Below are 16,857 nucleotides of genomic sequence, written 5' to 3' on the forward strand. Positions count from 1 at the left end.
AATTCCTGGATGGATTTTCTGCCATTGAGGGGTTGTGGCTGCCTGTGGGTCACAGCATACCCCCATTTATGTATGAATAAAAAGGTCATATATCCAGGCCGTGTGACACAGGGATTCCTAGTCGCACTCTGAATAGCCTTGTGGCCCTCGCCTTAATAATGCTTGGTGTGACATTAAATACAGTAAGCTGCTGTGCTTCACATTATCATTAAATATATTTTGCAGTTATCGCTCCTGAGATGTTTTTGTATCAGCCTGTGGATGTCATATATGTCGATGTAAACAGCACAGCAGAACTCTCTTGTATATCCAGTCAGTCATTAGAAATTGGATCTAAGGTCTCCTGGTTCCGAAAAAGTTGCACAACTGGAGGAAACATCACACTGGTTAAATCCTGTCTGAATGAAGACAGCAATAAATACCTATGTACTAATAGTGACTATAAGGCTACACTGCAGATACAGAATACACAGAGCAGTGATTTTGGAGTTTACTTCTGTACATACAATCTTCATCCTGACTATTATATCTTCACAAATAGAACCACCCTGATTGTCAGAGGTAAGACGCATCACACGTTGTCTTTAAGCACTGTTAATGAGTCATCAATTTCTAGAGAAGAACCCATAGAAGGTGTGGTTAGTAAGAAGTGAAAGGAGAAGTCCGGCCACTAGTAAAAAATGTAAAACTCCAGGGGCGGTGGGGGGACATAACAAACTATAACTCACCTCTCACCGTGCCTTTCCAGCGCCCGGTAGCTGTTTCGGGACGCCTGCCTGGCTCCAGGATCTCCTGCGCTGCCGATGTTGTGACGTGGTTGATGGACAGCCCGTTCAGGGAGTCGGTGACTGGGGCAGGATGTCGCTCCTGTCACTGGTTGAGCTCTGTCCATCAGCCGAGATGGGCAGTTGTGACGTCAAATATTGAAAATGCCCAGACTTCTCCTTTAATGCTCTGCAAGTATTGTGGGAATGGGGTTTAGCAGTTCAGTCAACATGGAGAATTAAAGCGACTCTGTACCAACAAACTGTCCCCCCCCAAACCGCTTGTACCTTCGGATAGCTGCTTTTAATCCAAGATCTGTCCTGGGGTCCGTTCGGCAAGTGATGCAATTATTGTCCTAAAAAACTACTTTTAAACTTGCAGCCCCGTGCCCTACGGGAGTATCTGTGCCCTAGCTTTTCACTAACCCTCCGTCCCTCCTGCCACTGGAACATTTTCTCCTGTCTGAACATTGCACAGGTGCCTTAATGATCCAGCCCATGTTCAGTATTCACACAGCTGACGAATAGGAGACAATCTGCCTGGAGCATTCCTAACTATGAGGAGGGCGGGGAGGAGGGACAGAGAGGGTGTGCCAGCCTAATGCATACACAATCTAAGCCCAGGCCATTGGGCATGGGGCTGCCAGTTTAAAAGTTGTTTTTTAGGACAATAACTGCATCACCTGCCGAACGGACCCCAGGACAGATCTGGGATTAAAAGCAGCTATCTGAAGGTACAAGCAGTTTGGGTGGTCAGATTGTGGGAACAGCGTCGCTTTAACAGCAATTGTTTTTATATGCATGCCGAAAATTGAAATTTTATTCTCATATACTAAGCCTATATAGTACTTTCATATAGTAGAAAGATAACATTGGTCCATATAGAGCATAATAACTACCATAGTGTGATTGAATTTAGGTAATATACTTCCCATAAAATATTATATTCTTGAATATCACCTTATATTGCTGAATAATACTGATGTTCCCTGGGAAATTGGTGCCTAGTAGTAACGTTTTGGCTCTTAGAAGACATGGAGATAAAATCATACTGTTCTTCTTAAACATCAGATACTGACTTGTGTGCAGTTGGGGAAGCTTATAGAGTGCATATAACCAGGAACATCTCTGAGATCTTTCACAAGGGCAATAACATATCCATTCAGAGACCTTGTTAAACATGTTTCATTAACATTAAATTAATTTTTAAAGGCACTTTAAACATTGAAGATCAAGTGAATTGCAGTATCCAGATTAACTGTCCTACTCCAGTGATGATTGAAAGACCAGGTAAGAGAAATCAGAATGATCAAAATAATGTAATATTAGATAAAAATAAATAAATAAATTATAATATTAAACAAATTATAATAAATTAAACAAAACCTCTAACAGAAACAATTTTTGTTTTTACAATTATTTTTTCCCCCTCATTACTAGAGAGTAGTGAAATATTCGACTCAAGAATTCGAATCGAATAGGCACCGATATTCGACTATTCGAACAAGTATTCGATCCCATTATAGTCTGTGGCAAAAAAAAAAATTGTGGCACTTGGAAATCGAAAATCAACCACTTGGATGTCACCAAGTCCCTCATAAAACCTCCCTAAACGTTGCAAACACCTCCAGAATGACACTGGGACAATAGGGGGAGCATGCCTGGGTGCACCTAACACCCCAAAATCACAGTATAATGCCACTCTCTGCAGTTGCGAAGGAAAAATATTTGCGGACGCTTTACGAACATTTATGGCAATGTTCACACATTTCGTTCGTATTTCTTGCGCAGTGTTACATACATGATTCCAATGTGTGTCCGCAGAGCATTACATTATTCGCCTGTATCACACGTAATGCTGTACGAACGTTACTGGAACAGTATGTATGACGTGCCTTTTTCTGGGCTACTGGAACAATATGTATCATGTGCCTTTTACTGGGCTGCTGAAACAGTATATATCAGGTGCCCTTAGTGGGCTACTGGAACAATATGTATAACGTGCCCTTAGTGGTGTTAAACAGGGACACTATAAGTCACTTGTACACACAGGATACTGGAATAGATACAGCTGCTGCTGCTGTTATCATCTATTTCTTAGCACTGAGAAGTGCTTTGGATTCAGAGATGACTTTTTCGCTGGATCTTAGACCTGAGAAGGACTTTTGGGTTCAGTAGTAAGCCTGCCTAACCAAAACGCTACTAAAACCTCTCTCTCCCTGCTGCAAGATCTTTCCCTGCTAGGTTGAAAGCTCATCTGCGGTCGAGAGGCAAGAGCCAAGTATTTTAGATTCAAGGTCATGTGGTTCAGCTATCCAATGAGGGTAGACGCCGTTGCGCTGCGTGCGTACTCCCAGGGTCCCTCACGACCTCCCCGCATGGTCATTGGATTAAAAAAAGCGCCAACTGCAATGGGAGAGCTTTCCAATGTTTCCCACGTATTCGCCTTACTACTCGATTGAATTCTAAACTTTCAAATACCGCAATATTCGATCGAATACCTACTCAATATTTATAGAGGCTACTTTCATTTTACTATAAAATATAATCCACAACTAAGAAAATATTATTTATAGAATAATGTCATCAGAAAAAGACCACCTGCCCATCTAGTCTACTGTTTTTTTCATTTAACAACCTCTTTAACAAAGCCTTAGGCTATGTTCACACAACATTAAAAATAAAGAAAAGGCGCCCGATTTTGATATTTAAAATAACGTCCGTTTTTGCCGCGATTTAACTAACTAAAATGACAATGCTTTGAAGTCAATGGAAAGATGGATGTCCAATGCACACAATGCATTAAGTAACGGATGTTTTTACCGCGGACGGCAAAATATTATTTTCTGTTGTCTTTTGCAAACAGCGGACGTTTTTTATTAGTTGTTCACACACAGTTTTTCTTTTGTCACTGTTCTTTCTCCGTTCTTACTATTAAATTCAATGGACTTTTCAATCAAGACACACCCAAAGGCCAATTAGTAACCCCAAAGTAAAATAATTGCATTAAGGGGAGGCCAGGCTGCTAGATGACATCCGTTATTTTAGACTTAAAATAACAGACGTCATTTTAAACAGAGCTGAAAAAACGCTGTGTGAACATAGCCTTAATGTGATGACACAGCATTGTTCAGGAATATGTATGTTTTTAATTGTGTTTTGTTTTAGTTTTTTTTTCTCCACATTTTTCCTTACCTTCTGTGACAATTTAGCGGATTAACCTTTCTTTTTAATTTTGCAGTAAACAAAAAACCTTAAAAACAAATGTCTCTGCTAATCCAGGCCTTTTAAACAAAATATTCTCTGTTTATTATCTTCTATAGTGGTTAACCAGGATGACTGTAAACCCTACATTATAGCTGTCTTGGTTTTGGCTTTTCTACTGATGCTTACTCTGTCCGCTCATCTCCTATGGATTCACAAGGGAACAGGTAATAAATATAAACCCTTGAGCATCTTGACCAGTAATAATTTTTAATAACAGTTAAATTAATCATAAAAGGTGGGGGTGAGCTCCTACATAGAGCACTTAGCTGTTCTAAAATACCCATATGTTTAAAAGAGAGGAAAAGTGTGCTCGGCCAGGGCTCTATACAAACTCCTTTTCTATCTACTCATCCTCCTTTAAAATGGTATTCTGGGGCAACCTGAATTTTTTTTTCAAAACACATCTTAGGGGCCAGTCACATGTCTGCAAAATAATGTTCTGCATATCAGCGCTCGGAGCTTCCAGCATCAGCATTTATTAGCTCCGACAATGCTTAAATATTTGCGCTACTATACTGACATGCTGTATTGACAGTATTTTTTCCGGATGTGTGAATAGCCCCGTAGGCTAGGTTCTCATTTCCACTGATGCAAACTGATGGAAATAAATACCAGTTGAAAACAATGGGGATTTAAACGGATCAGTTTATTTCAGTTTTTTCTTACAGAAAAACAGATCAGAGAAGCCTTAAGAGTTTTACTTGCTTCAAATATTTATGTCATTTTCTTTTACAGATGGAAACAATAAAATTGCCAGTGTCAAAAATAGTAGTCAGGTAAGTTTTCAATTAAATGATACAATATTTACATTTGCCCAGTGCAGTTCTGGCACCTTGAAGTTATGTATAGCTACTTGTCACTCGAGCACTACAGCGATGGGGGGAGAATGGTCTCTGGTGACCAGAGGCATAATGCTGCCTGCTGCCACAAGAGGGATTGGCAGGGTGGGGAGCAAAAGGCTCTTTGCTCTGAAAATCCGAGCACTGCATTATTTAACTGTAAGCGCTCATTGCAAGCACTTCCATTTAATGGGTTAGGTGCAGAACCCAGTGGTCGCAGGCCCCAAAAGAGCAGGGGTTGCCAACATTGGTCCCTGAAAGCTCCTCCTTCCATATGCCAGGGTAATCCGCTAGGTACCAGCTTCTTCCAGGTTCTGTGTCATAATGTTTCCATAGGTCCTACCAACTTAGCCAATCACATACTTGGGTGGGACACCATGTGCCCACTGATTGGCTAAACGGGAAGGTCCTCTGGGGTCGGTACATAGACAAAACTTAACCGAAAAGAAGAAACGATCGTTGAGTGAACAAGAGAGTTGGTGTAACAGTTGCAGAGGAGAGGAGGAGAGGAGGAGAGGAGGAGGAGGAGGAGGAGGAGGAGGAGGAGAGTATAATATGTTTATTATTATTATTTATTATTATTATTATACCAACCACATAGAGAAAATGTTTCTTTATCCTAGACAACCCCTTTAAGGTCACAAGCATGGAATCAGTTACATGTCTGGGAGGAGTCAAGAAGAACAGGGCTAAAGAATAGGCGCTAAACATATGCAGAATATATGGTAGAGCTCTGTGTATGTTCAGTATGTAGCTGATTTGTTGGGCCATGTACAATTTTCTGCTATTATTGAGAGAGACAATATGAATTGTATTTTTTAGGGTGAAATTACTTATGCCCAGCTGAACATGCGTCATCTCAACAAACAAAGAAAATAGTCTGCATTATCAACCCCATCAATAGCTTAATGCTTAGTCCGAGTTATCTCACAAAGAAGGACAAATCCTTGTTGCAACATTATCCAGCACCCAGATCCTAATACAATCAAGCAATCAATTATTGTGATTATTAATATATAGAAAATTTCTAAACATGAGCTCCAAGATGGACACAATTCCAGCCAAATCATGGGATGTTACTTGTGGGATTAACTTATAACTCTGTAAATATATTTGTGTTTGATCTTAATGATACATATGCATATTTAATGGTATATGGTAACACGGACAAAAATACAAACTATTCAAAATATTTTATGCATTGTAACCTCTATACATCTATGTCATCTACGTTCTGAGGCTTCTTAAAGGGAACCTGTCACCCTCCCCCGTGCCAGGACAGAGCCCAGCCAACCCCCCCAATGCAGACCCATATACTCACAGCATCCGAGAAGTCCCTCTCCTGGACCCGCTCCCGCCGCCGAGATATCTCCGTCCGAAGCCGTGCGCGCGCTCCCAGAGATGAGTCCGACGCCCATAGAGAATGATGGCTCCAGTCATTCTTTAAGGGCATCGGACTCATCTCTGGGAGCGCGCGCACAGCTTTGGACGGAAATATCTCGGCGGCGGGAGCAGGTCCAGGAAAGGGACTTCTTGGATGCCGTGAGTATATGGGTCTGCATCAGGGGGGTCGGCCGGGCTCTGTCTCGGCACAGGGGGTGACAGGTCTCCTTTAAAGGAGCCAACCATTGACTTGAAGGGAAAGTTAGCACTAGAGAGCTGCTTTGCATTACCTTCTTATAACTCTCAGGGCTTCACGCACCTTCATGGCCCTCTCCTGAAGGAGAAGCATTACCTGTGTACTGTATCTCTTCAAATAGTAAATACATTCAGGTGTGTGGACCTACGGGCAAATTCAAGAACTCAAATGAAACTCAATAGCCCCTTCTTAGCACACTTTCAAGCACACCCATGATAAGGATCAGTATGTACATGAAGCCCCACAGTTGCAGAGAAAAAAAATCCTCTAAAATTTACGGACGTGTGAATGTAGCCCAAGCATGCTCATTTTCAACTGAAGAGCCAAGTACTTTCCCATCTATTTGCAGTTACTATGGCAAATACAAGTCATAGGCCTATTGCTAAACCTACATGGCTCAATTCATACTGCAAATAATAGAGATGACAATGAAAGGTGACTTCTAGTTTGGGTTTTGTAACTCTTGTTGTAGGCACTTCTCTGTGTGAACAAGCGTCAAGTGCTTGCTGTATAGTTCCTTAGTTTGAGGTAGGTGAAGGACACTTTGCTTTGTGACCATCTCAACCACTGGTTCTTTAGATGTCTCCCACATGACGTCCGTGTATTCCTCCATTAGTCATTACAGACTATGTGGGCATGGAGCCACTGTCCATATGTGAGTGTACTCAGGATGATGTGTAGTGGTGAATTGTTACTTATTATTTTATAAGCCTTTTTTCCACTCAGGTTATAATACAGGATGTAACGCCCCTGACCACAGAGTGAAACAAGCAGAAATGAGACTAAAAGCAACATTTGTTCTTATTACCGGACATTTATCTGAATGATCTGAAAACAATCTATGCAGATATACTGAGCGGGCGTACATGGGTAATAATACGTCATATATACCATATCATCTTTGGTGAGTGCTCTGTTAGTAGGAGATGTTATCATAATATTATTTGCAACACAGTAATCTGATATTTGTCATCCCACACATAGTATAGTTTTGTTTCTACAACCCCACCACATAATTGTAACCTTGTAAAGGTTTTAGGCCTTGAAAGGTCTTTTGACCTGCACAGTAGGTAGGTAGCATGTTATTCTGATAGATTATAAAGCTAAAGACAGACCTATCAGATAGACAGTATACATTAACATAGAAAAAAAGAAAAAAGAAAAAATTGGTCAGCTCTCCTAGAACACCGTCACACTAGGCAGGAGCACGTTGCCATGGCTGAAATTGCAAACACACAAAAACACAGAAAAATTGTGCGTTTGCAATTTCAGCCATGGCAACGTGCTCCTGCCTAGTGTGAACGGTGTTCTAGGAGAGCTGACCAATTTTTTCTTTTTTTCTGTGTTCCAGTTGGGGGAGTGGCTGCCTCTATTTGGTCGTGCACTGCACCTGTCTCACCCAGGTGGTGCAATTTTTTTTGCAGGTATTAGACGGATCTTGCATGCCCAGAGCATAGGCGTATTACACGCCATGGAGAGGCCATTACAGTGTAGGATCTGCCTCGATATGAGTCCACCTTATCGTGGTGGGGCAATTTACGCTGTTTGCAAATAGTAACCATTTTTTTTGTGGAATTTTTTTGGGCAGCTGGGGGGGCTGCTTTTAACTATTTTCATGTCTGTGGTGGGTCTGTATCTTGCTGTTGCGGTGAGCTGTTGCATTTTTCTGTGTTTTTGTGAGTAGACATCAACACTCTATTAGGATTAAGTGCTGCCGTCCTTTATTACTTGGCTGCTGGTTAAAGCGCTCAATACAGTTAAATCCTAGGTGCATTGCCCCATGGGAAATATCAATATGCAAAAAGGACTGTGAAGCCTTAGTTACGAGTCTCAAAACACAGGACTAGCCAGATATCCCTCCAGGGAAGGACCGAGCAAAGGGGTGGCTCCTAAAAGGAGACCACCAAAAGCACCTTATTAAGTGGTTTCTTCAGTCAATATCCAACTCAATTACGTGTCTAGTGATATGACCAGGGAAACACCAAAGTCTGGTATCCATCTGCAGCCAGCTGTTTCAGGGTGTTGCCCCTCATAGGTGTGGAGCAGGATTCTGGCTAGGTGAGAGCAATGCCTAGTAGACCAATATGGCAAACTGATCACTGATCTCAGGGAGACCATCCAAAGAAGACACTGTCGGCTGCTGGTTAAAGCGCTCAATACAGTGAAATCCTAGGCCCTTTCCTGGAGGGATACCTGACTAGTCCCGTGTTTTGGCTCCGTGGACCTTTTTGCATATTGATATATTTTAATAGATCATCAGGCATATGAAAAGTTATTGATCAGAGATGGTCTCTCTGCTGAATCATCTCTCATCAGAAGATATAGCTTGGGAAAGAACACGGCTGTACAATGGATGCCCCGGCCAGCCTTGCAGTCCATTAATATTCCCGATAGAAAGAATGAATGCAGGACCGGCCAAGGAGAGGATTGCACTGCTGTTTTATCTTCTCATCAGTGCCTCTCTCATCAATAACTTTTAACATGTCTGATGATATGTCAAAAGTTAGTTTTAGTGACAGTGCCCATTTAAATAAAAATCTAATAATTTATATGTGGTCCACTTGTGTGTGCTTTTTCTTTAGGTGTTTCATGTCTGTGTGACAGTAATGCTTTAAGGGCATGGTATAGATTATTTTCATTGAAATAATTTTTTTTAATTGTTATTAAATGACAATGATACTTTGTGAAGGATATGAATAAATAAAACTAAAACTAATCATTATAATTTGCATTCTTCGGACTTTGCTTTCATGCTTTAGCAGTATAGATTTTGATATTGGTAAAAATAAATCTATTAGAAGGTTGAATAACAATCATAAGAAGACGAATAATCCATTATTCCTTGCCTCATTAAGACACCAGTTTCTACAGCAGCTATAATAATGATGTTTGTCCTCTTAGAATAGTCTATTGAGAAATGCATTGCCGCATTGTATCCCATGGGGTTAATTTATTCCACATAGAAAATTTCTAAACTGAAACTCTTAATGCACAAAAGGAAATAATGAGAGACACAATGGTATCATGTAAATGTTGAGTCAGATGATAATTACACTTTAATTGGTTATGACAAATTCAACTAAAATACAAAGAACAAGGTTTGAGAATAAAGCAATAAAAGTGAATTTGACCTACAAGACAAATGTCAAAAAACATCGAATCACGCTGACAAGGTTTATAATAATGCTTTATAGATATATGCAAAAAATAAAAAAACATTAACCTCAGATAGTAAACCTCAGTTTCTGTAAAACATCATATTATACACCTCAGCTGTTGCACAACCTCCTAATATGCTCCAATGTTGCTGTAAAGCATGGGCCTCCAAACTGCTGCCCTCCAGCTGTTGCAAAACCACAAATCCCATCATGCCCGGGCAGCTAAAGCTTTGGATTTGGTTGTCAAGGCATGATGGGAAAAGTAGAATTACAACAGCTGGATGGCTATAGACCCATGTTGTAGAAAATTTTCCACACTTCAGCTATAGCAGATATACTTAAGCTACTAAAAAACATTATATAATACACAAATCAGCTGCTGCAGAACCTCATAATACAGTCTTCAGCTGTGACAGTACAATAGGCTGTGTTCCATAATTTAGGCAAAACGAGAAAATTACTATTTTACTGTGAATTTTTACTGTAAATACGGCTGTATTTCCAATGTAATAATAATTTTTTTTCCATCTGTTCAAACATTGTTTTATTTTCACTTATAAATTACACCCCCGGAGGTGGGGAAGACAGGAGCGAGCAGAGGAAGATAGGAGCAGGGAGAGACAGGAGCAGTGATGGGAGCGGAGAGAGACACGAACGGTGACTGGAGCGGGGAGAGACACGAACGGTGACGGGAGCGGGGAGAGACACGAACGGTGACGGGAGCGGGGAGAGACACGAACAGTGACGGGAGCGGGGAGAGACATGAACGGTGACGGGAGCAGGGAGAGACACGAGCGGTGATGGGAGCGGGGAGAGATACGAGCGGTGACAGGAGCAGGGGAGATGGGAGCGGGAAGAGACACAAGTGGTGATAGGAGCAGGAGGAATGGGAGCGAGGAGAGACGGGAGCGAGGAGAGACACAAGCAGTGACAGGAGAAGGGGAGATGGGAGCAAGAAGAGAAACGAGCGGTGAGAGGAGCAGGGGAGATGGGAGTGGGGAAAGAACCGAGTAGTGACAGGAGCGGGGGAGATGGGAGTGCTGTTCCTGGCCGCGAATCTGCGACCATGAAAAATTTTACGGGACGTGTGAATAAGGCCTTAGACTGCTTTTAGATGGTAGCTCTGGGTTTGTGTCTGTACTATGGGTACACAGTCTTTTTGCTCAGTATTTTGCTCAGTATTGTCCTGACTATAATAGGGAAGAGTGAGACACCAAGTGGTGACAAAAGGGCACCTATCATCCCAGAGTGTAACACCTGACAGAGATACCTTTTGACAGATGAAATAAAGATGTAGTGGCACACCTGTACTGGGACACTACAATGGTCCCTACTTTTACTAGGTGTACAAGTAGTCAGGGGGGACAATAGGTGAACAGTCCGAGTCAAATCAGGAACATCAGGGGCCAAATCAGTTAACAGGAATTAAACCAGGTAAAAGCCAAGGGTCAAACACCAGGAGGGTACATCACAGAATGTCAGAAATACCTTATACAGGCTGGGTCAGCATCAGAAAATAGTGTCTAGACAGAATCACTATCCAAAGTCAAGGAACACAAAAATCTTTACTTAATTTAATGCTATTTTATCTTGTCACCACTACGGCAGTCACCACACTTTTACATTTTTAGGTGTTTATATGAAAACTTTAATATGGACTCTGTGTCAAGTGACTATGAACAGTTAAAGGAGTAATCTGTAACATAATGGATGCGGTTTACAAGTGCCTTATCAATGATTTTAAGAGCATTTCCAATTGGGTAGAGGCTCATCCTACATTAGTAGGGTTAGTAGGAAGTAGTATATAATACATATGTCATATCATACGCCCACCGGAAGTGACATCACAGGTCGCCGCTCGTCAACACGCCCCCTAAATTTTTGTTAAACAATTATAAAATCTGTTTTATCAGTTTTATAAATGCAATGTTCAGTTTATCATAATACACAATATACAATAATATACAGATTAGTAATATTTACAGGCTTAACCACGCAGTTTGTAATAAGGGCATAGTTCTTCTTTTGGGGAACAGGCTCCCCTGTGTTATCCCTGGCGGTGTAGATGGAATAGACAGGAGGCTGCGTTTAGGGCTCACACGTGCTGAGGGGGCATTTAGGGTCATTTTAAATCCATCCAGAATTTCTCTAGTACTTGAATTACCCACAACTGTAGAGAGCATATTTAACTCAGCCATGGCATGCATAAATGTATCCCATCCGTGGGGTATTTTGGTTTTTCATCATACCGTGGCTTTGAGTTGTATTGCACACCAAGTCTAGAATGTTAGATCCTGGAACAACATTACACCTGTAAATAAATTCTCCTTTGTCATTCGATGTTGTAATATCGCTGTTCTAGGATAGTCTGTTCAACAAAAGTTCAGCATTTTTTTGAAAGCGTGAATTCACATTATTTACAATATCAAGGACAACTGTGCTTTTATCAGAGCTTGTATTTGGCAGCTGTTGATGACCAGGATCCTGCGGCACAATAACGTTAAAAATTGCTAGATCTTTTGCATCCTGTTTAGCATGAACCAAGTATCTTTGTAGTATATCATTGAATTTTAAATTTTTTACATCAGGCAAATCAGTCCTGCGTAAAATAGCGCTAATCTCCTCATCGAGCCGCTGTATTACACTTTGTCGTATGTTAGTTGCTGGCATCTTGGCAAATTCATGTTTGGAGACCAAGCACATTTTCTCTGCATGCTCCATTACTTAAAAAGTAAACTAGTTATTAACGGTATTGCAAATCCCAATAGCGGATCTATGAACCCTCCTGTTTGGATCACTAAGCGCTTCTTTTTCTTTATGGATAAAGCTTTATCGCTTAGCTTTCTTATAGCTCTGCGCCACTTCTTGAGTATATTTTTCTGACGTTCTTTTATAGGAATCCTGCCTTTTTAGATGTTTTGAGCAATTTAACCTATGGCCGATATTAAATCGTCACTGGCGGTGCGCAAAATAGATTTTCTAACAGAAGGCGTAGCCTTCACTAGAGTTTTTAAGAGGGCCCAATTACGCCATAATCTCTCTGACATTTTCTCAGCGCTATGTACAGAGTGTGGAATGCTCAACACGCTCATAAGCTTACTTTTTTTTAGCTATTTTTCATTTTAATAGAGACAGCAGGCAAGGCCGGTAGAAAGAAACTGGACCTTAAGGGTATTGGCTCTTAAATCTACTAGCAAATGCCCATAAGGATCGCGCATGGCTTCCTCAAAAGCTTCTAAAAAGAAATGTGTTTTCCCCGGGTACATTTGTCTTGCTAGTGTTAGGATTCGCAATTTATCACGGGGATTGTTGAAGAGGACCATGTACTTGGTATTCAGATTTATGGTTCTGCTTTTTTTCCCTTGACAAAATATATTCTGTACTAAATACACTATAATTAGATTTCTATGATGAACATACTTGGTAAATACTTTTTCTATTTCGCTATTGTCACTCGCACAATCCATTAGGTCATCAACAACTGTCAAATTTACCTTATCTGGTGGAAAAGAGTCATCTATGAATGTATGCGGAAGCCCCTCAATAAACCTGATGCTGGGAAAAGAATGAGACACTTCGTCATAAAGTTTTTGCCAACACACATAAAACCAAACAGTGTTATCTGGTTTGTGTGACAAATGGGTTTCAACATTTTGTAACAACTGTTTTACAAAGTAGCTTTTTCCAGAGTTGGACGGTCCTACTAAAATGCATGCAAAAGGGTGTTACAACCGTGTGTCTATGATACTAACAGGCGCGGCGAAAAGGGTGTAGTGTGTGCCTTGTACGCATAGATTTTTGTGTTTCATGCAGAGCTCTGGATTCAATGATCCTGAGCTTCTGAAAAAGGTCTGCTAGTTCGCCTAAAAAAAGAGGGATGTAACCAGGCTCGGACTGGCCTACAGGGGAACAGGGGAATCCCCCGGTAGGCCCTACCCCTTGGTAGGCCCCTGGCAGAAGGTGGGCCTCCCTGTCTGACTCTTTCTACCAGAGAATAAAAACAATTTCTATGCTATAGAAGCACAGACAAATATATGTAAGGTACCATGTGTCTTCTTGACCTAAAAGTATCAGCAGTTTGGAACGCGAATTACAGCTGACAGAAGTCTCGTAACAAATGATAGTCAGGCAGTGGAGTGTGGGAAGATAAAAAAACTATACTCACCAGTCCCTGTGCCCCTAGACCGCGCTCTCTCCCACAGCTGCTGGAAGTTTTCCAGTCATTTTCGAACAGATTCTGTTCAATAACTGCCGCGGTGTCCATCCCCAGTCAGTGATTGGCTGAGCGGGCACATTAAGGAAGAGCTTTGGGGGCACAGGGATGGGTAAATATACTTCCTTTATTATGTTCCTGCACCCCCCTGCCTACCTGAGATTTGTTAGTTTCATTGGACTTCTTTCAACAAACTTAAGTGGCGTGTTATACTGTTCGCATAGACTGAAGAGTTACTAGTAGTGAGCCAGCATCGCTGGTCACATACACAGCTCTATAGTAATGTGAAAGGTTTGGTGCTTATTATATCTGGTGTAAGGCATGGTGGGCCCCAAGAATCAAATTCCCAGGTGGGCCCAAGGTGGTGCTCCCCCTAAAATCCATAGGATAGGGGATGTCAAGCTAAGAAAAAAAAATCTTTCAAATCAACTGGTGTCACAAAGTTATATAGATTTTTAATTTATTTCTACTAAAACCCCTCAAGCCTTCCAGTACTTAACAGCTGCTGTATGTCCTGCATGAAGTGGTGTATTCTTTCCAGTCTGACACATTGCTCTCTGCTTCCACCTTTGTCCATGCCAGGAACTTACTTTGAACAGTTACTTACTTTAGCAGCAGATATTAATGTGTCAGACTGGAAAGAATAACCATAAGAATAATTACTGGAAGACTGGAGATTTTTTTGATAGAAGTAAAGTACAAATTTCTGGCACCAGTTTATTTGAAATATTTTTTTTTTGCTGGAGTACATCTTTAATACTGTGGACTATATTACTTTTAAACAACTTGACAGCCCCTTTTGTACAGTCAGTGCAGTTTCTCCATTGATCAACTAATCGGGAGATCACCGATTTCCTATGACAGCCTGGGAAATGTAGTAATACTCTTCGGCTGCCCTTTCCACATACTACAAAATCAGATTGTCAGCTGTCTCATTCATGTTAACAAATCCGCCGTATATAACCGTATACCAGTGGTTTTCTAAACTGTGTATAGAAATGTCTGTGAACCATAAGTATCCCTCCAAAAAGTTGGGAGGTATAGAGGAAGGGCTGACTGCAAAGCATTATGGGGAAGCTTGATGTCATGTGTTTTCAGTCATCATCATCATCATCATCATAAGATTTTACAGCAATGGAGCAGCTATATCAACCTGCCAGAGACAAAACACAATCTGATTGGCCTATAGCAACCAATCACTGATCACCTTTCATATATTAACAAGCTCTTATAAAATTAAAGCTGAGCTCTGAATGGTTGCTATGGGCAGGTTAGACTGTCTAAATTGTGCATGCCAACCAATCACAGTTCATCTTTTATTTTACCAGAGTAATATGAGAAACGAAAGCTGAGCTGTGATTGGTTGCTATGGGCCACATTAAACCATATTATTTTGTGTTCTTAGTGTGGCCTAACCATAGGCTGTTTGCTTGGTCACAAGTGTGTTTAGTGACCTCTGCAGTAAAGCACATCGCCAGTCATTAATGGGTTAATGCTTCAGATGTGTTTACCTGCAGTAACCATGGCAACCATGCACTGTGATGACAAGCGCTTATGTCATAAAGAAGGTTCCATAAAGCCATGCACCACACCCTGATCAGTGCCATCTTGGATGCGCCAGAGGACCTTGAGCTTGACTAATTTACTGCCCCCTACTCTTGATGGAATTTGGAGGTTCTAGCAGGGGACCTGGATCTGTGAAGGAGAAGAGATACAGCCGCCTAGCCATCAATAAGGTGACAGATTTTGCAGCCTCATCTCTCTCACATCCAGTTTATTATACTTATAGTATGGTATTACCCTCTAAGCCCAGGGGAGGGGCAGCTCTCCAGCCATGGCTCCCTCGAGGTTTCCCCCACAGGGGGTTTTTCCTCGCCTGAGTGCTGGAGGGTGACTCTTCGTGAGTCGGGGGTCTGCCATTTTCAGTGTCATGTAATTTTAAATAAAATTGGGCCCCTTTGACACCTGATTACAATGTGTTGTGTCTTTATTTTGCGTTCTTTGGTTTAACTTGGGGGAGTTGGGGGTCCATCACATATTGCAGAGTCATAAAGCTGTATAAAGCAACAAATGAACACACGCTACACCAAACAGTGGTTTTCAGTTGCTTATGACTTCATTTTCTCATTCGTATTTTTCAAGGACAATTACATGTCTCATAATGAATAAAGTCACTTAAATTTTACATCACCCAGTGGCAAACGGTAGCAGAGTCTCTTAGTATGCGTCCTAATTCAGCTTGTAGCCATCAGGACACACTTCCGGGACGGGAATGAAAAGTCCAACTTCCATGCAGGGTACGCGACGTTTCGAGAGCAGCAGCTCCCTTTGTCAAGCCTAACTCATGTGTGACCCATCACCAATACATATACCCCGACCTCTCGCGAGATCTGAGATCTGTTTAAAAATAGACATAAAATCAATTAGACAACATGGAAAAATAACATATTTCTAACGGAATAAACCTCCTTCTAGTTACTACATCATAGTTTTTATAAGACACTGAAATTACATGCTTCATTTAACCCTTTTGGGTTCAGTGCTTCCATCTTACTAATCCAATACACTTCACGTTGTAGCAGAGTCATAAAGCTGGACATCTGCCTGCTACACAGATCTATCACCTGCACAATGCGCAAAAGTAGTATAGAGCGGTGGCTGGTGGAACTCCTGCTTGTATGTGCATATCCCTGGATTAAAGGAACACTCAAGTCTTGAAGAAAAAACATGTATCACAAGGCTTATACCTACATCTACAAGGCTTGGCAAAAGGTTTTATCAAGTGACAGGGTCACACCAATCATAGCAACATGGACACCACCATAAATATACATCATATATACATAACCCAGTGGCTCTTGTGTGTGTGAGCAGGATCAGGGGCAAGGCAGAGTATTGGGCCACCACACATATACATGCAGGTGTGGGCTAGGTAGCTGCCACAGGATAGGGGATATCAAGCTGATTGGTTGGGGTC

General features: G+C 41.4%; 1 long non-coding RNA gene across 1 annotated transcript; it reads left to right on the forward strand.

Moving 5' to 3' along the window:
• Nucleotides 1–1,989: 1,989 nt before the first annotated feature.
• LOC138771504 (uncharacterized) lies at nucleotides 1,990–5,978 on the forward strand. The gene is made up of 4 exons (XR_011359634.1): nucleotides 1,990–2,054; nucleotides 4,088–4,195; nucleotides 4,767–4,807; nucleotides 5,693–5,978. It is a non-coding gene; the product is annotated as an uncharacterized lncRNA (long non-coding RNA).
• The last annotated feature ends 10,879 nt before the right edge of the window (nucleotides 5,979–16,857 follow it).

This window comes from Dendropsophus ebraccatus, chromosome 13 (assembly GCF_027789765.1).
Source record: "Dendropsophus ebraccatus isolate aDenEbr1 chromosome 13, aDenEbr1.pat, whole genome shotgun sequence".
NCBI lineage: Eukaryota > Metazoa > Chordata > Amphibia > Anura > Hylidae > Dendropsophus > Dendropsophus ebraccatus.